General features: G+C 42.6%; 1 protein-coding gene across 3 annotated transcripts in view; it reads left to right on the plus strand.

The window, feature by feature from the left end:
- The first annotated feature begins 682 nt into the window (after positions 1-682).
- Positions 683-20526, plus strand: part of Cep128 (centrosomal protein 128) — a 340975-nt gene continuing 321131 nt past the window's right edge. For 2 of the 3 annotated variants that reach the window (XM_050152395.1, XM_050152394.1), the window contains exons 1-2: positions 2064-2231; positions 4115-4272. The gene's annotated coding sequence lies outside the window, so the exon portion shown is untranslated. Of the gene's footprint in view, positions 721-2063; positions 2232-4114; positions 4273-20526 lie in introns of those variants that run through there. The other variant, XM_050152396.1, reaches the window with a different exon arrangement.

A 20526-nucleotide genomic window follows, 5' to 3' on the forward strand; every position in this document is an offset into this window, starting at 1 on the left:
CTCTTTGCAGACCAGGCTGGCCTCAAAGTTACAGAGAGCCTCCTGTCTCTCCCTCCTAGATGCTGAAATTAAAGGCATGCACCACTATGCCCAGCTCCCAAGTTTTAGCCATAATGAAGTCAAGTATGATTTCTTTTTCTGTGGTCTCAGCTGTGGTTTCTGAATTTTTTCTTTACTTAGCCAGTATCTCTTTAAAATGGATTCAATAGAATTGAATACAATCTTATAAATACAGTTGTATAAAATGTTATCAACAATCAATTTTTGCTAATGTAGTTCAGTTACTCTAGCATCGGGCAGCACATTTTTGGCAGTTGATCACTTACATTTCCTAAGGAAGGTTCTCTTCTGTGTTTCTACATAGATACTGGTATAGTGGTCTTACGCCCCCCCCCCCCCCCCCCCCCCCCCTAGCACGCCAGCATTGTAACGAATTGTCGACTCCTTCCATTGGTTCTAAGCAACTTGAGCAAAAGGACTGTGTTGTTTTTAATCTCTTTGTTATCTCTGTGTCTTGTGTCTAATAGAATGTCAAGATCCTAAAATGTTTCGATACGCATATTTGCTAATCTGAATAAGTCAATTTGTGAAAGTCAACCTTTAAGAAACAGAGCTATTATGCCTCTGCAAGCATTGCTTGTATGGTTGTTCTAAATTATGTTTCTCTCTGTGTCAGGTGGAGTTTATTCTAGAGGTACAACTGTTGATGCAGATATGTAGGTAAGTCTTTAGAAAAATTTATGTTCAAACTGGTTAGAAAAAGTCTTTGTGTGAGCAGGGTGGTAATTTGGAAGGAGGAGATGCTTTAAAAGGTCAGGACTTTTGTTTCCAGGCCCAAGGGAGAGATTAGGTGGGGAAAGCATTATCCTGTACAGAGTGGTCAGAATAGATAGCCTGTATCATAAGACAATCTAGTAGCGAGTTCTCAACCTGTGGCTCATGATCACTAGAATATATAGTTTCAACAGTCTTAGAAACCCCTAGTGGTGGTGGCGCATGCCTTTATAAATCCAGCACTCCGGAAGCAGAGTCGGGTGGATCTCTGTGAGTTTGAGGCCAGCCTGGTTTACATAGCGAGTTCAGGACAGTTCCAAAGCTACAGAGAAACCCTGTCTCGATAAAACAAAAACAAAACAAAACAAAAAGCCCAACCATCAATCAATTTTTGTTGCTACTTCATAGCTGTAATTTTGCTACTGCGTGGTGTTTGGATTGCTAGGACCATCAGAAATATGTTTTCTGATGGTTGTGACCCACAGGTTGAGAACCACTGACAGCTTTCATTTTATTTATTTATTTATTTATTGTTTTTTATATTTTAGGAAAACTTCCATAAGTCACGTAAATTTTGATTGTAGCTTTGGGGAGGGTGAGGTCCTTTATTGGCAGAGTAGAAGGAAAAGACAGATTTTGACGGCCCTAATGTATTTTCACTTCTTAGTTTTTTCCAAATCTCCTTCCTCAAGGTTTTAATATTCTCATTTTGGCTGAAACTGCCACCCCCCCCCCCCCCCCCCCTACTTCTTTCATGTTCTAGCGAGGACGTTACACAGTAGTAATGAACAGACCGCCTCACACTGGACTTGTAGTTTGCCAATGAAGAGCTGTAAGAGCTTAGTCGAGCCATTCGAGGCAGAAAGTGTTTCACTTGATAAACTTCTTTATTCCCCTTCAGTCCAAAGCCTTTAAAACAAGACATTAAAGCGATTTTTACATCTCACTGCTGGCTATTATTAACCCTTTGCTGTTTCCTAATGAGTAAAACCACACTCACTGCCAAGGTAGCATTTGAATTCAGTTTCTTCCAGAAGTTTGCGTCTTCACAGGTTACTCGCCCTTTAAAAAAAAAAAAAAAAACAAAATTAGAGCCTGGCCCTGGATCCGTAAAGACCGCTTATCCAGCTTCTTCCGGGAAAGGAACCTAGAGGCCAAACGCAGACCATGCTGGGACTTGTAGTTCTTTTGCTGTCATTGTCCCTGGTCTCTCTCTGCTCTGGGCGCGGGATGAACTACAGCTCCCATAGGGCCAAGCGCCACCGGCGCGTCCTGTGCTCTAGCCGCGCCTGGGCGGCTAGTTCAAGTTGCCATAGCTGCGAGTCCGGGGTGAGCAGAGTCGGTTGCGCCGCAGCGTTGCGTCAGTTGCACCTTCGGGGTCGCTGGTAGCCGCGGGAGCCGGGTGGGACCTCGGCAATGATCCGGCATTAAGAACCTGGAGTCACCTTGGGTCTAAGGTACCTGCCCCATCTGCCCCCTGTCCTTTTTCTCACTTCCCCCTGCAGAAACATTTATATCCCGCTTCCCCTTGTCTCAGGGTGGAGACAGCAGAGCTTCAGGTGGTATGTGGAGGGGGTCGGGTGTGTCGGTGCAGTGTTTGGCGAGGTGGGGGCGGTGGCGTGTTTGCACCCCTCAACAGGTCGTCCACGGTCAGGTTCTGGCCGTCTAACTGTGAACGTGCCCTGTTCTGTCTTTGGAGCAGCTCGCCACGGGCTAGCCTCCTAGAGGCTTTAGCTAACGGACATTTAGTTGACTGCCCCGAGGGTATATTAGTTGATACTTCTCCCTCCTGCAGTCACTTGTTTTTTTTTTTTTTTTTTCCTATGCTAATTTAGGAGACGCCCGGTCGTAGCGGTTAGCAACCCTATTCTGGAATTAATTCGTGGAAATGCCAAACTTTGAATTCCAGCTGCATCCTGTATAGGGTTAAAAGGTTCAGTAAAGCTAGACGTTGTAGCGTCCTGTCAGGATTATGCAAAATACTTGGCGCATTGCCTAGCACAAAGCAAATTCTCAACACTTCTTCCTAAAAGTGATTGTGTCTAACAGAAATACTGTACAGGCGGGTTTTAATTTTATAGTACCTGTATTAAAAGTAAAAGCAAGCTTCTGCGGTCAATCATAATTTATTTGGCACAGGACATAGAATATATATTTGGCATGTAGTAAATATAAAACTTAAACACACACATACACACCACACACACTTTAGACAGGGTCCTCCAGTGTAGCCCTGGTTGGTTTGGAACTCATTATTTGGATGGACCAGACAGATCTTCAAGTCACAGAGATCCACCTGCCTCTGCCTCCACAGTGCTGGAATCAAACGTGTGTGGCACCACCTGGGCTATATTTTATGTTTTGTGAAAATGGTACTGGATGTTCAGAATCTGAGAAGTATTAATATACTTATAGTGTGCTATACTGGACAGCACAGAGGGAAGATGGACTTTGACAGCTGTACCTTGGCATAGAGCATTGGTTCCCAACCTGTGGGTTGTGACCCCACCTAGGCCCTTTCACAGGGGTTGCCTGAGACCACCCGAAAACACTTATTTTAAATTATGATTCCCAACAGTAGCTAAATTATTGTTATGAAGTAGCAATGAAAATAATTTTATGGTGGGGGAGTCAGCCCAGCACGAGGAGCTGTATTAAAGGCTTGCAGCATTAGGAAGGTTGAAAACCACGGGCATAGAGAAATTGCCTTGTGCCGAGGGCTCATCATGTGGTAAAGCTTGCTACTTTGTTAAACAAGTGTGTGTTACCACTGCTTGCCTGGGCCTATTGGTGTGCCCTGACAACGGCTTTCTTAGATGATTTTCCGGCGGATTCGTACAGTTTTAGGAGGAGTTATAAAGTGTTGAAAACACTTCTGCCCACTGCACTTCTCTTCAACCAAATATATAATACTTTGGTTTGTTTGTTTTGCCATTGTGCGGACTGATCAGCCATATATAATATGTCTTTAAAGAGGTGGAGGGTGGCCTACACTTACAAATGAGCCAGCAATTTCAGAAAAATATGTTAATTTTATCGCTCAGTTTAGTCTCCCAGTTGATATACTTAGTCGGTACTTTTGTCTAGACTTGGGGTACAATTCATCCCCCTAGCGTGATCTAGCAAGTTCAATGATGACTAGGCTTGGGCAGAAAATGCCACTTAAAAGGAACTTTCAGGCTGGGTATTTGGATATCATTCGGGCTTTTGGATGACCATAGGAGCCTATTTTCACTGTTCCATGGGAGTCTCTAATTTATGCATAAGGAGGATGAAATAATTTTCATTAGAACAGTTTCAATTTATAGTTCTGTTCACTACCTGTTTCATTGGCTTGTAGGTGTTTTGGGGGAAGTGTAGAGGCAACCCAAAAGATCATCTACTGGACTGGACCTTTTGCCCGGAATCTCATGAAGAAATGATAGGAGGCAGGCATCCGTGCCTCAGACGAGCACTGAGCTCAAAGGACAGCAGCCCAGAGTTCTGGGAGTGTACTGTGTAAGTATGCTTTCTCTGTGAGTGTAGCATCTGAGGGCATCTTTTACATCGTTGTATATTCACAGTGGAAAAGGGTGTGCTAACAGGAGGATTGGGGCGGGGGGACAAGAAGCTCCTTTTTACTATTAGTATAAAGTTGAAACAGGGTAGCTGTGCACGACACATTAGAGACATCCAGATGAACAGATAAGTGGCGGTGTCCACTAGACAGACGTTTGGGAACCCATTCTAGTCCAGATACTGCCTGAGGTCCCTTTCCCAGGCTTTACGTTCTGTTCTTTTTCATGCTTATCTGCATTTATTAGATCCATGTCAGAGGCACGGATGGGCTATTTGCTTGGAAATTTTTGAGCCAAAAGAGTGATCTTTATTTCCAGATCTTCCGACTCCAGATTCCCAGTCCTGCCCCCATCCAGGGCCTCATGGCTGTTTGTAATTGTTCGCTAGTGTTGACTGCAACAGTTTAGGATTGATTTCTTTAAATGCTTAAAGGATCCTACTTTAAAAAAAAAACCCACAATAAATAGTCTATTGAAGTAAATAGTTGTAATTTGTGATTTCCATAAATTGAGTATGTTCAACACAAATTGTCATTGGTTATCAAAGATTTAGTGTTAAAGCTGAATTTTTGTAATATATTCAAAATTCTGGACTTTGGAAAAAATGCCTTTCATTGTATTTTGATGATGAAAAGGCGCAGACACACAGAGGAATTTTAAGGCTTTGTGATAAATTTCCACTCAAGACTTCTGATATGCAAAATTCTTAGAATTAAAGATTTTAGAGTTAGAAAGACATGAGCCTAGTAGGTTAGTGTATTCCGGGAATTCTCACCAGCACAAATCGACACAGCTGAAACTACCGTAAAGATAGCTTAGAGTGCATTCACAATTGCGCCTTCAATATGTTCGGGGTCTCGGGCAGGTTTGAATATAGTCATAATCTTCATCGCCTGTTTGCCTGTGTAACAATGTATTGTTAAATGATCACACAAATCATGTCTACTGTCTCATTCTCCTTTTGAGACAAGGTTTGGAATACAGCTTAGTCTTGCCTGGAACGGAGGATCCCTGCCTCAGCCTCCTGAGTGCTCGGTTTTAGGTGTGTTCCGCTATCTTGGGTCTTACCTCTTTAACTGCTACCTTTGTGGCCTACTGATTAGATGCTTTTAATGTATTCCTTATCAGGGGATTTCTTATAATTCTTAAATGAGATTCTCATACATACATCCTACACATAAGTTGTATACACACGTGTACACACACATACATACACACACATGCATACACACACGCCCTTTGTTTCCTTCAGACAGTAATCATAGAAGCAGAATTTCTGAGTCAAAGCATGTATTTTTACTTTGTTTGCCAAGTTATTATCTAGAAAAGCTGTTCTTTATTTTATAGATAATAAACTTCTATTTATTTACTGTTGTGTGTAAGCATTTGTGCATGTGTAGAAATCAGAGAACTTTTGGAGTTGATTCTTTGTTTCTATTGTGAACTCTTGGGATTGAACTCAGTAGGTCAGACTTGCTTAGACAAGTGTTTTTATCTGCTGAGCCATCCTTTCAGGCTTAATAACTAATACTTGTACACCGAATGCCCTTGTCAGCTTGAGGGTGAGAGCTTTGCTCATCTGTCTAAAACAGATAAACAAGGAAACCATTTTATTGCTTCAATTTGCAATTCTCCAGTGAGATGAAGTATATTTATGTATTTGTTAGGGGCATTTGTATTCTGTGGATTGCCTGTTTATGTATCCTTTGTGACATTTACTACTGGAGTGTTATTACTTTTGTGTGCTTTTTAAAGATCTAATTAATCCCCCAGTTCCCATAGAATGCAAATATTCTGAGTTTTGCCTTTGCTTCTGGTGTCTTGTTATGATATTTAGGAATAACTTCAAGAGACTTAGTAAGCCTTTATTAATATTCATCTTTCTACAATTAATATAAACCTTATCAAAAATCTGTATACTGCTAGATGACTGGAGGATTTTGGAGAAGGCAGCATTTGTGGTTACATGAATCCATTTGGATGTTTAGAATGCTATGTGCACAGGGTTGCCATGAACCAGGTGCTCCTGAGTGAATGAAGGAGTGCTTGTGAATGAGCAAGCTCACACATGAATGGGCATGTGAATTAAAGCTGAGCTGGAGCTAGGCTCTTTAGAATGAAGAGCAACATTGTGGAAGAAGTGGACTCTGATTGTTATTTTAAAAGATGGGTAGTCAATTCTATAGATTGAGGAGAAAAGGAAAAACTTGACGGTTGGCAGATGAAGGCTTTCAAATGCTCAAAATGGGTTTGTTCATGAGCAGCTATTGGTATGCTGAAACTTTCTAGATGAGGCACTCAGCTGATGAAGAAACCATGGAATTTGGACTGTAGAGCTTGATAGTACAGAGAATTGAAGACTCTAAGTAGCTGTAAATGACCATTATAAATTTCAAATGATTTCACAAATAACTGAGTAGACTTAGGTTTGATCCAGTCACTAGTAAGTTTTAGTATATGGTACATTGATTTGAAATGTTGCCTTGCTTACCATATAGTAGATATTAGTATTAATAGTACTCATATTAATAATATGCAGCTCAGTCAATATTGTTTTAAGACTTCAAATAATTTGACCCACTGTTAATGAAAGTTCTCCATTTAATAATTGCTTACGTAGTACTTGCTATTTGTAAAGCTCTGTAATTTGAACTTTGTTTCTGTATGAATAAGACAGGATAATTAAGAAAAGTCTAGTTCCAAATTAATTTGATACTAGTCCAGTACTTGCCAGATACTATGCTGAGTGCTGGGCTCCAACCATATCTGAATCTATTTTGTATTTTTCAAAGAGAATATTTGAGCTGAGTGATTTGTAAAAGAAATAGGTTTATATGGTTCATAATTCCAGTTGTCCCAGGGTCCTAGCAGCATAGTCCTGTGGTCTGTTCCAAGTCCCGGAAGCACTAATGTTCAGGACATCATGGTGGGCAGATACACATGAGTGGGTCCGGGAAGGTCTTGCCATGAGAGAGGGAGCAGGAGAGTCAGCTGGTAAAGCCAAGCTGGCTTTTTCAGAATCGACTTTTCAGATGTGAAGTCCAGTTGCACAACACCTATCCTCATGGGAGTTGGAGATTAACCGTCCCCACCTTTGAGGATGCCCTTCAGTGTCTGTCCTCTAGTTCACATCATGTAGCATTGATTCTCAACCTGTGTATCACAGTCCCTGTGGGTGTCACAAATCAGATATCTTGAATGTCAGATATTTACATTACCATTCATAACAGTAGCAAAATTACAATTATGAATTAGCAATGAAATAATTTTACAGTTGGGGTCACCACAACTTGAAGAAACATATTTAGGGAATGCAGCATTAGGAAGGTTGAGAACCACTGACGTAAGGATTCCCCTGCCGCTAGGTTGTCAATCTTAGAGTTCCAACTTCCTGCAAATGAGCTTTTGTGGGGACAAAACATACAGAAAGCATAGCAAACCCTGAGTGGAGCAGTCTTTGTGGAGAGCAGAGCCTTTGTAGATAGACAGTAACTAGCCAGTGAGAACTGTTTAGGCTAGGTTGAGGTAGTATCTGTCAAAGGAGTGTGGCAGAGAGCATGGGGCCCAGAGTTGGGGTGGGGCAGAGAAGGGAGGCTACTAAAGGGTGCTTCTTCTGATCTGACCAAGAAATAGGAGTCAAGGATGGATGGTCTGGAACACAGGCCTTTGGGAAAGGTCAGAGGAGGAAGAGAATGTTCTAGACTGGCACAGGCTTAGGCATGTTGGTGAGATGAATGCATGTGTTGCAGTAACTGCAAAAGAATCCCTGGTGCAAATAGTCAGACTCCATGGGGAAGTGTCTTACTTCAGGGATGCAAGAGAGGACAGATTACCTCTGTCTGTAGACAGAGGAGTTCGTGAGATTGTCTTTAGCTGTGACGGAAGCGAGGAGCAGATTGAAATTAGTGGGGACAGAGGACAATAGGCTGCTTTGTGGCATGCGTGAGGGCTGATTATCGTGACTAATTCATGGACGCAGAGGGAAGAAGCAAGCTGTTTTAATGGCTTAGAGAAGTACTCCAATTTTGTTATTGTAATTTTTTAAAACAAAGTAATTGTGGGCTAGAACTTTATTCAAACTGCCATCTACCTTTATAGCCCAAGTAAGGTTGTAATTATATTGTCTTTACAGGATTGCAATAGAAATCATGAGAAAATGCTAATAAGAATCCTTTCTAAAGCAGGGTGTGAACTAAAGGTCAGTGGCGCTAGGAGATGATTTCCTTTCTAGGCTCTAGAGCAGGTGTGCACAGTGGCGCTAGGAGATGATTTCCTTTCTAGGCTCTAGAGCAGGTGTGCACAGTGGCACTAGGGGATGATTTCCTTTCTTGTAGTTTTTCTTCACTTGGAAATCAAGTAGTTTCTGTTTCCTTTTAAAATTCAAAAGAAGTGAAGTGTGCTTTGTGATGTGGAGAAATAGCATTTTTTTGTTTTTATTTTTTGCAAAACCATGGAATTATTATACTTTTATAATTGCTTTCCCCTCTTAAAATTTAATAGGCTGTCAGGTGCTTCACTACCTGCTTAAGTGTGTGTGTGTATTTTGATATGAGAGCATCCTTTTTCCTTCTGTCTTTGGAAGGGTGTCATGTATATATCTGTGGTCTGAAGCCAATCTGTTTTCTCAAGGAAAGTTCAGTTGAGAGGCAAGTTCAGCAAATAACTCTTTCAGAACCAAATCAAGTCAGCTGTTGCACAACAGCCCTAGTTGTATAACCAACAGAACCTTAGAGACATACAACAGTAAATGTTCAGTCCTTACAGCTGTTACCTAACCTGTCTGCTTAGCGTGGCTAGACTTTGTTCAGTTGTCCAGGAGCAGCTGGCTGGTTTGTTGCTCTAGGCTGGAAGACCCGGGACATTTATGTGTCCTGTATCCTCCACTTTCTAGCTTAGTAAGAGTTTCAGGAAGTAAGGGGAAACGACAGGGAAGTCATGGGAGAGCGAGGAACAATCCCATTTTCTTTAGGCCACTACTGTTAAAATCCTGCTGATGGCAAGATAGGAGTCCACAGTCTGCAGGCGTGGATGGTTTGAATGTTTGTCAGAGTGCTGCTCTTACTGTTCTGCCCACCATGGAGTATTACTGTGCCTTCCTTCTGGTCCGTGTGAAAACTAGCTCCCAGGCGTCTCTACTGATTCGTTCTTCACAGCTGGGCCGCTCATTTTCGCCTGGCCAGTTGGGCTCTGAAGCTTTTTAAAAAGAACTGAATTCTTAGTAGGAGTGCAGACTCAGTTAAGTGGAGCCCGTGAAGTGACTCACTGCATCCACTGTGGTAGAGATTGGGGCAGACAGGAAGGTGCAGGTCTGCCTGGGGCCTGCTGTGCGCATCCATGCTCCTGTGGAAAATCAGCCCTCACCATTGGCGGAGCTTTTGATTTTTTTTCCCAGAAAACTGGAAATTGGAATTTTCAAATGAAGTCTCTTATTTTCAGATCCACGTTTTAAACTAACAGTCATTCCAGATAGACCTTTGTCATCTGGGTTTGTTCCTCAGTCCTCCAAATTCCATTGTCTGAATTAAACAAAATGTTGCCAGAAACTCAGGGGTTTAGTTGCTGTCTGTGCTAATCTCTTCCTCAACCAGTCTGGGCCACTGTGGACACATAATAGTTGTTGCCTGTACTCTCTGAGGGTTTAATTCTGGTCTGTTAGTTTGGGAATGATTGTCTACTTACCTGTCTTATCAGGTAGTAAATACAATTTTTGACGGTGACTGGAGAGATGGCTCTGTGGTTAAGAGCATTGACTGCTCTTTCAGAGGATCTGGGTTCAGTTCCTAGCACCCACATGGCAGCTCAAAGCTGTCTGTAATTCCAGTTTCAGGGGATCTAACACCCTTGTCAAAACACCAATGCACATTAAAAAAAATATGATTTTGGGTTCAACACAGTAATAGACACATTCATCTTAGGTTTAATAGTAGCCATTGCCATTTCTCTGGAACTTTTCTGCCTTTTGGTTGATGGTTTCATGGCATCATGTGGCAGGGTTTGGTGAATAGAGATGTTCACCTCACTGATGTCAGGAAGCAGGGATGGAGCTGGGACAGGCATAGTCCTCAAGGCCGTTGAGGTAGTGACCTGTTTCCTCTAGCTAGGCTGTACCCCATGCAGTGTCTAGAACCATCCCAAAGCACTGCCAACTGGGACCAGCCCTTAATGTATGAGTTTTTAGGGACAGGCACACTTTATATCTAAACCACAGCTGGGTTGCTGTGGTATTTGCTTTGGAGAGTGACAGTCAGGGAATTCTTGGGGCCTGGAGAGATGACTGAGGGGTTAGCAGCACTGACTGCTCTTCCAGAGGACTCAGGTTCATTTCCCAGTACCCACCTGGTGGCTCACAATTGACTGAAACTCCAGTTCAAGTAGGTCCTATGCCCTCTTCTGGCCTCCATGAGCACTGCACACATGATACACAAAAAACACACATGAAAAACCAGAAAAAGGGAATGGACTCCTTAAGATTGAAATGATGAGTATAGCAGACGCTGATCAGGAGCAGGGAATAGGGGGTCAACAAGATTGCTCTCTGCTCTCCGGTTACAAATTCCACCTTGCAGTGTAGGCATACGGGCACCTGCTCTGTGAACGGTGGTTCTTTTTTTTTTTTTTAAATTTTTATTTATTTATTAAAGATTTCTGATTCTTCCCCGCCACTGCCTCCCATTTCCCTCCCCCTCCCCCAATCAAGTCCCCTTCCCTCCTTAGCCCAAAGAGCAATCAAGTTTCCCTGCCCTGTGGGAAGTCCAAGGACCACCCACCTCCCTCCAGGCCTAGTAAGGTGAGCATCCAAACTGCCTAGGCTCCCACAAAGCCAGTTCGTGCAGTCGAACAAAAACCCATTGCCATTGTTCTTGAGTTCTCAGTAGTTTCTAGCCATAAACAAAGGACACTGAGCCTATAATTGGTGATCCTAGAGAAGCTAAATAAGGAGAACCCAAAGAAAAACATATAGGCATCCTCCGGAATATTAACCTTCATCAGGCGATGAAAGGAGACAGAGACAGAGACCCACATTGGAGCACCGGACAGAAATCTCAAGGTACAAATCAGGAGCAGAAGGAGAGAGAGCACGAGCAAGGAACTCAGGACCGCGAGGGGTGCACCCACACACTGAGACAATGGGGATGTTCTATCGGGAACTCACAAAGGCCAGCTGGCCTGGATTTGAAAAAGCCTGGGATAAAACCGGACTTGCTGAACATAGTGGACAATGAGGACTACTGAACGGTGGTTCTTACTGCACCTCTGGCTCTCTTATTTGTAGTCATACATTCTGATCATTAAATCCAGTCTTTTTCTGTTTGGAATCCATTTTAAAGGCTATTTCATGTTGACCTTTAATTTTAAAACCTACTCAACAAATTTTTATCTTTGAGTTCTTAGGCAAAAACATAGTTGTTTCTTCCTTACCCTTAGACGTGGCTATGCCAGTTTACTGGGTTGTCTGGGGCTGTAATTTAAGTAGCTGAAGAATGAAGACCATTCTTCAAGGCTGGAAACTAACTTCAGAGCGGATGGCCAATACGCCACTGCAAGTCTTCGGGTGACATTGCTCTGAGCAGTGAGTGGCTTGCCTGTGTGACTAACCAGTAGGTGGGTTCTTGTCCTCCCTCTTCTGCCTCTTTCTTAGTTTTGGTTGAGACAGGGTTTTACTATGTAGCCCAGGCTGGTCTTGAACTTGCAGTTAAGTGTTGGGGTTATAGTCATGGGTCACCACACTCAGTTTTATTTCTTCTGTCTTGGGCCTGCCTTGTATTTGTATACCAAATATGTTTCAAATGGAGGCTTCTTTATCCCTTGAGAAAGCATCCTTTCCAGGTAGTAGCCAAAGAAGAAGAAAAAAAGCTCACATGTGACTGCCTCTCTCCTTTGCCTCTCCTTCATCACAGGACCTTCCTTGCTTTGCTGAGACTGTTTTTAATATGCTCACTGACAAGCCCAAGGGTACTTTCCTGCTTGGCTCTCTGTTGCATTGGCGCATCACAGTTCAGTTTTCCCTCTAAACCAGGGCAGCAGCTACCCCACAGTAAGTTCAATACGAACAGTTTAGCATTGAGGGCTGGTGAGCTGTGTTCCACAGGCCAAATTCCACCCAGCCACAGGCCACATCATATTGGCCCATTCTCTTACATTGTCAGGTTCTTTTGCTACAGTTGCAGGATATAATAAGTGTGCCAGAGACTAGGGTTGACAAGATTGAAAATACTTTATAGTTTATGCTGGCTAGTTTTATACCTGACACAAGCTAGAGTCACTGGGGGTGGGGTGGGGAGCACCTCAACTGAGAAAATACCTCCACAAGATCAGGCTGTAGGCAGGCCTGTAGGGTATTTTCTTAATTAGTGATTGATAGTGGAGGGCCTAGTCCATTGTAGGTGGTGCCAATCCTGGTGGTCTTGGGTTCTATAAGAAAGCAGCCTGAACAAGTCACGAGGAGCAAGCCAGTAAGCAGCAACTCTCTATGGCCTCTGTATCAGCTCCTGCCTCCAGGTTCCTGCCTGGTTTGAGTTCCTGCCTTGCCTTCCTTCAGTGGACTGTGATTCCAGATATGTAAGCCAAATAAATCCTTTCCTCCCCAAGTTGCTTGCGGTCCCCAAGCACCATAGTAGAGACACTAGTTGAGGATGGCGTATACTTGAAGGATGCTCCTCTGTAGGATTGAGATCCAGAACTTGTTGGGGAAGATGTGGATGCATCATTGGATGGTAGAGAGACTGTGGGTATCCTAGGCTACAGTTGGTCCATAGTCACTGAACAGTAAATGTTAGCATCTGAGAAAAAAAACTGTTTCCACTCCTGTCTGACTAAAGTACACAGAAACTGGCCAGATGACTGTTGCCCCTAAGTTGGGGTTTCAGAGAGCAGCCCCTCACTGGCTTTGGAGGTCCATTTTTGGGGAAGGATTAAGGTTGCTAGAAAACGTCTGTCAAGATAACTGACTGTCAGCACCTGGCCAGAGAGTGGGACTCAGGCTCAAGGCTGCCTGTTGGGTAGATACTTTGAAAGGGCAGTCACCAAAGCGTCCGGGAAGACACATTTTCATAAGGCGGAAGGGTAATCATATATTACAGGTTTAGGAGTCTAGCAAGGCAGAAAAGGTTGGGAATACATCATGGGGTCACAAGTTCAGCGTAGGTTGTAAAACATGGTTTAAGGTGTGGAGACTTCTTAGTAATGTATAACAGTGTGGCTTCTTAACAGCAGTGTGACTCCTGTTTTGACTTCACATAAGGAGCACCGCTCTTGGGAGATGGGATGAGTCTGGAAGAAGTACAGTTCTTGGATGGGGTGGGATGAGTCTGGAGGTGGGGAGCTGATACCTTTTTCAATGGCAGGAAACTCTTCTCTGGTGTGCTGTGGGTTGAAATGGGGGCACTGACTGCAGATGAAGTGAACCCATGAGACACATGGAGTCTGAGCAGGGAGGGTGCTACTAAACCACAGTGGGAATGGATGTCCCTGGGTATCCCTTCCACAAGGTTATGACCTGGAAAACACAGGGGCTCTTCCTCCAGTGCCCACTGCCCAGTCCATGGTGCTCTTTTCACTGTGCCAGCTACAATGCAAATATTTCAAGTTTGATTTTCAAGGAGTAGGCAATAAAGGGTTTATCTGAGACAGTAAAGTAATTGCAAAATTTATGAATATTCTTTTTCTCACTTCTTTTAAAGTTTGCTTTTTATAATTGGTTTATCACATCTCTGAGTTTCTCCTTAGCTCTACTTTCTTCTTTCTCATCCACTAGTTCCTTTTCTCCCTTTTGTATGTTGACGTCCTTCCAGGATTCCCTACTGTTCTCTTTCTTTTCTTACTGTATTTTTTGTTTAGTGGTCTCAACTTTGTCCATACTGGCCACTCTCGAAGTTTTCCTCACAGCACGCTCCCAGGTGCCCGTTAGGTGGCTTCACTCTGTCTCTTCTTTCCCCCATACACAATGATTCTCCTCCCGAAGAACGTGCAGCATATTTTTGTAGTCTCTTTCTCTTGAGTAAGTTTTTTGTTGTCTGTATCATCCATTATCCAGCCAACCAACAGAACCCGGAACTCAGCTCTGACTATGTTTAGCTGGTGGCTCATTTAGTTCATCTCCTCTGCCGTTGCCATAGGGGCTTACTTAAGAGTCTGTGGCAAATTAGCCTCTCTGCAAATTTCTCAGTGGATATGCTTGTTATTATGTTATTCCTCAAGATTCTTTTTTAACCCCCGTCTAGTATTGGTGTTCAAATACTTGCTTTTAATTTTAACAGTATTAGAATTCTTTTAAAAAACGATTTAAAAATTATTTAATTATGTGTATGTATGTGTGTGTCAGTGTCTGTGTATGTGCACACGAATGCAGATTCCTGTGGAGGCTAGAGGCATCCAGTTTCATGGAATTGTGCTTTTGAGCCTTTTGACATAGTTTATGGCAACCAAACTCAAGTTCTCTGCAAGAGCAGTAAGTATTCTTAATTGCTGAGCCATTTCTCCAGCCTCCATATTAGAATTCTTAAAAAAAAAAAAAAACAATCCATTGCTGCCAAGGCTGAGTCAGGAAGACCTCTCTTAAAGGAGCCACGGCATTCCTGCTCACTGCCAGCAAACAGAGCCCACCCTAAAATAAAATGCGGCTACCAAGAAGCTGCACTAAACTCTGCTTTTTGTGTCTAGAACTTTTTTTTTAAGCTTTCTCAGGTTTTATGTGGATGTAGTCAGCCTACATTGGTGTGCCAGTTGTAGGCAGAGACTGATTGTTCATTTCCCGGCTACCCAGACCTGAAATAAAAACTATATTATTTAAAACACTGCTCAGCCTATTAGCTCAGGCTTCTTATTAACTAATTCCTTTTTTATAACTTTTTTTTATTAAAAAAGAAATTTCTGCTTCCTCCCCGCCTCCCATTTCCCTCCCCGTCTCCCTTTTCCCTCCCCCTCCTCCCTCTCCTCTCCCCCTCCCCCCACTCCTCTCCCCCTCCCTCTCCAGTCTGAGGGGCAGTCAGGGTTCTCTGCCCTGTGGAAAGTCCAAAGTCCTCCCCCCTCCATCCTGGTCTAGGAAGGTGAACATCCAAACCCACAAAGCCAGAACATGAAGTAGGATCAAAACCCAGTGGCATTGTCCTTGGCTTCTCAGCAGCCCTCATTGTCCGCCATATTCAGAGAGTCCGGTTTTATCCCATGCTTTTTCAGTCACAGTCCAGCTGGCCTTGGTGAGCTCCCAATAGATCAGCCCCACTGTCTCCGTGGGTGGGTGCACCCCTCGTGGTCCTGACTTCTTTGCTCATATTTTCCCTCCTTCTGCTCCTCATTGGGACATTGGGAGCTCAGTCCCGTGCTCCAGTGTGGGTCTCTGTCTCTATCTTCATCCATCGCCAGATGAAGGTTCTATGGTGATATGCAAGATATTCATCAGTATGGCTATAGGATAGGGTCATTTCAGGTTCCCTATCCTCAGCTGCCCCAGCTCTTTAGGGGAGGGCTTCCTGGTTCATGCTAGTTGCAGAAACCGCTCTGGCTCTTGCAGGAGGCCGAGCATTTAAATGGAGTCTGTGAGCAGTGTTTTACAAATTGCTTAATGGTGACATAAACCTGCTATGACCGTGGAACTTGGTCAGTATGCACAGCTCTCAGACGCAGTGAACATGCCTCTGCCATGCTGGACGGGGCAGAGCCAACAGGCAGGGCTGCAGAGTTGGTCCTAGCCATGCTGCCTGGTCAGAAAATAATTACAGATACACATGCAATAAAAACAAATTCAGATGGAAAAGACTAAATGAATCACAGTGTTGGATAAATGTACGTAGGCTTGAGAGAGAGGGAGAGGAAAAAGAGTATAGATAGTTATAATATAAAGGAGTATAGCCAGTCATAGATTAAAGGAGAAAAGATGATAAAATAAATATTAAGCTTGTAGAAAAAGTAATAGAATAAGAAAAATTAGCCACATAAAGATGGCTGCTTTGGGCCTGTGGCAGCACAGAATAGAGCAAGGCAGGAATTCCAAGCAGAGATAGAGGAGAAAAGAAGGCAGAGTCAGGGAGAAGCCATGTAGCTGCAGAAGGCGACAGAGGTTCTTGAGCCTTACCGGTAAACCACGAGCCTCATGGTAAAATACAAAATAATAGAAATTGGTTGATTTAAGATGTACGAGTCCATTAATAAGAAGCCTGAGCTAATAGATGGAGCCGTGTTTTAATTAATACAGTTTCTGTGTGGTTATTTCGAGTTTGGGTGGCCAGGAAATGAACAAACAGTCTGCCTACAGTTAATCATCTGTGTTGGATTTTCTATCAAGGTTACGCTTGTGTAAAAAAGTCATCTGGAGGTGTTCCACTAGATTCAGATAAGGTTTGTGAGATTGCAATTATTCTTTCTTTGACATATTTTTATTGTTTGCTAGAAATTGCTAACCAACGCCAAATAGACCACCTAATTAAAAAAAAACAACAATCCATCCATAGGCTGTGAAGCACAGCATGCAGATTAGGTGTCAGCAGAGCTGCCCTGGTACAAGGTGGAGAGCCCTGTGGGTGTGGACCCCCGTTAGTTTCTCGAGACATCTCCTTGCATTCGCTGTGTGTCAGACTTCTCATCTTCCATGCTGAGTGAAGGATTCTGGTCTGACTCCTTGATTGTTGTCTTGCTGCTTCTCTCTATAATGGAATATTCTTGCCAGTCTTTCTTACCAAGAACTGTGACCTACTTACTTTCATCTTTGATCTCTCTCTCTCTCTCTCTCTCTCTCTCTCTCTCTCTCTCTCTCTCTCTCTCTCTCTCTCTCTTAGTGCTGGGGTTTGAACCTAGGATTTTGTGCATGTTAGGCAATTGCTTTACCATTGAGCCACATCCCCAGCCCTCAGTATTTTGAGACAGAGTCTTGCTGAATTTGTCAGACTGGCCTTGAGCTTTGGACCCTCCTGTCTTTCTCCTGATGCTGTGAGGACAAGTGTAGACAGCCATCCTTGGGCTACCTTTCATTGTAATGTAGGAACGATTCAGTCAAGGATGAATGGGTGAGCCTGTTTTGAGTCCTCTGGTCCGAGGCTTATGGAGTACCTTGTTTCCTGCACATGCGGGAACTGGAGGATGGACTGACTGTTGATTTTCATCTTGGGTAAATTTACTGGAAGGGTTTGAGTGAAATTACAGAAAGCACTGATGTAGAGAAAAAAGGAACAACATGACAAAGGTACATGGCCACCTTTGCTGACTTGGTGACCTTCACCTGCAGGGTGATCTGCACCCCCAAGTTGTATGGCTGTTGAAACAGGAAGAAATACATTATGAAAATTGAATTTGGTTCATGATTAAGTTTAAAACACATTTCCCTTCTCAATATCAGTGTCATTACCTTGAACATCTTCTTTGAGGTCAGTTGCCCTGGATAGGGACAGCTGAGGCACATGGAGGCTCGAGAGCCAATCACCCACTTAACACGCACTAGTCAGGCTTTGTGAAATATCACCCCTGATGCTGGGTGCTTATCTTTTATGGAACAGCTTGCAAATCCTAATTGTTTTAAACTGACTCTGAGGAAAAGAGATTTGAGAATCAATAAATCAGAGCTCTCATACATACAAATGTGCCTCATTACAATGAAGACCATCTGATGGCTCTTTAGGTCAAATAACAAAAGGGGTGGACTGGAGTTTATAAAGGTTCACTTCAGTCCTCTTTTTACGAGGCTTGAATGCAGTCTTTCCCTCTCTGGCCCAGTGTCCAGGGCTGCTATGGACATTTGTTTAGATGGCATGAATTGATGAGGGTTCATTGCTTGCTCTAGTGGTTGTATGTCTTCTTTATAAGGTTCATTAAGGCAGAAACAACAATATTTATATCTTTAAGTATTGTTGTGTTGGGAGCAGCTAAATAAACTATTCTAAGAACTGTTCCAGCTGCTATTTAAACATTGCTTTCTCTACAATTTTATAGACTTTTACCCAAGGTCACCCATCTTTGTTCCCTCTCAAGCCTTGGACACGCTCAGTCTAAGCAAATAGTATTTTCTTGTTGGAGAGAAATTTTGTTGCGCAGGGAGGTGGTGGTATGGTACAGACAGGTAGTTCTGTTTTTCCTCCAGCAGAAGGAAGTGCTTTTCTCACCCTCAGCCAGAATTTTGGTGACTCAGTTTCCTTAAGCTGTTCTTCATTTGACAGTTCCTTCTTGCTGCCATCGTGTGTTATGATGAAATTTCTTGTAAGGGTGAGAATGGATTTCTCATTTAACTTAATTTTTCTTCCTTTGTCTTTTTAAAACAATGATGAAAACTTTCCCTGGATCCACACAGATGTTTATCTACTCTATCGCAAAGAAGCATCTATCTTGATGCTTCTTTGAGAATCAAAATGCATCTGTCACTCATGAACCGTTCTCAGTTTGTTCTCTAGAGCAGCATTTGATCACAAGAAGCCATGTCTGTACATGTTTTCACACAGTACATTGATATACATGTTCATTCTAGCATTTGGTTGTAAGCCAAATTTTAAAATAACTTCCCTTCAGCAAAACTACAAAGAGAATATATAGCATGAAGTTTCCTTTAGCTCACAGCTCAGGGTGAGTGGTTCTGTGGCTAAAGTGGAATGCAGACAGCCCCGTGGTCATCACTCGGTGGAAACGAATGAAATGGTCTGGCCTGGGAAGGGTCTAGGAACTAGGAATGAGGTCAGGAAGTTGTCAAGCAGGAAAAGGAAGCAGATACCAAGGGAAAGAGAGTTCTGAGGATGTAGGATGTTAAATTCCGTGTTGTTAGCTTGTTAGTCTGCTCTCTTCGAAGGTAATCTTTATGGTTCTTTATTAAGTATATATTTATATTTCCTTCTGATTATTTATTAATATAAATTCATTATTGAGAATTCATAAAAGATAGGAGAATAAAAGTTTAAAAGAATACAAATTGGCAGTAAACTTTGGAGAGTAAATGTACTTTGATATACTTATTTAATAAATATATTTATTGATATATTTATTCCCTTATTATCCCTCTCATTCCTGTGCCTCTAATTTTATATTCTGGTAATCTTGTGGGCATACCCAGAAAATATATACCATTTATTGCAAAACTGCAACAAACTAATGCTTTACCCTGCTTTGCATTAATTGTTCTTTGGAACCAGAATCTATGTTTGTTTGTTTGTTTGTTTCTCTCTCTCTTTCTTCTTCTTCTTTTTTGTTTTTACATACCAAACAAAGTTTTTCCTTCTTTCCCTCTTTCCAATCCTCTGCGGCCCCCCCATCCCATCCATGCCTTCTCCACTGTTTCTCTTCAGAAACGGGCAGGCCTCCCGTGGTACAACTTCACAGCTAGCTGTGGTGTGTCAAGTTGCAGTGAGACTAGGTACTTCCTCTTCTCTTAAGGCTGGATGAGGCAAGCTGATAAGAATGGGAACCCTGATTGCTCTTTGGGCTGACGAGGGAGGGGGGATTGATTGGGGGAGGGGGAGGGAAATGGGAGGCGGCAGTGGGGAAGAGACAGAAATCTTTAATAAATAAATAAAAAAAAACCCTCAACCATGTAACATAAAAAAAAAAAAAAGAATAATAGGTCCCAAAAGCAGGCAACACAGTCAGAGACAGCTTCTGTTCTCACTGTTAGAAGTCTCAACATGAAAACCAAGTTACACAACTGTAACATATATGCAGAAGGCATAGGTCAGTCCCATGAAGTCCCAGTCCCTGTTCAGTCTCTGTGAGCCTCTATGAGCCCAAGTTAGTTGGGAACCAGGATTTTTAATGTCTATTTACTGTCCGATTGTAGAGCACCATTGTACGGTAATGGTTGTCCCACTGGATGCTTTGTGTTTTAACCTTTCTCTTTTAGTTGGAAATTCACACCATTTTCATGTTTTCTTTAGTACAACTTCACAGTAAATATCTTTATATGCAAAATTTCAGTTGAGTTTTGTTTAGGGGTCACTTTTGGTTGTATAATTATTAGGTCAGTGGTACAAATAGTTCTTGGCAGATAGTTCCCTGTTAACAGCTACACAGGTTGTATTAATTTGCACATTCCCACTAGGAGAGTTTGGGAATGCTTTCTCCTGAAACTCAGCTCTCCACAGACATTATTATTTAATGGGAACAGTAGGACAGAAGGGCACCCTCTTGGTTTGTTTCAATTTCTTAGACTATTTTGTTGATTTTTTTTCTTGGATCTTCAATTTGTTTTCTTTTGTGACCATTCTTAGTGTATTTGTCAACATAAAATGAC

Source organism: Alexandromys fortis, unplaced genomic scaffold (genome assembly GCF_014885135.2).
Source record: "Alexandromys fortis isolate MF-2015 unplaced genomic scaffold, M_Fortis_MF-2015_v1.1 scaffold_47, whole genome shotgun sequence".
In the NCBI taxonomy this organism is placed as follows: Eukaryota; Metazoa; Chordata; class Mammalia; order Rodentia; family Cricetidae; genus Alexandromys; species Alexandromys fortis.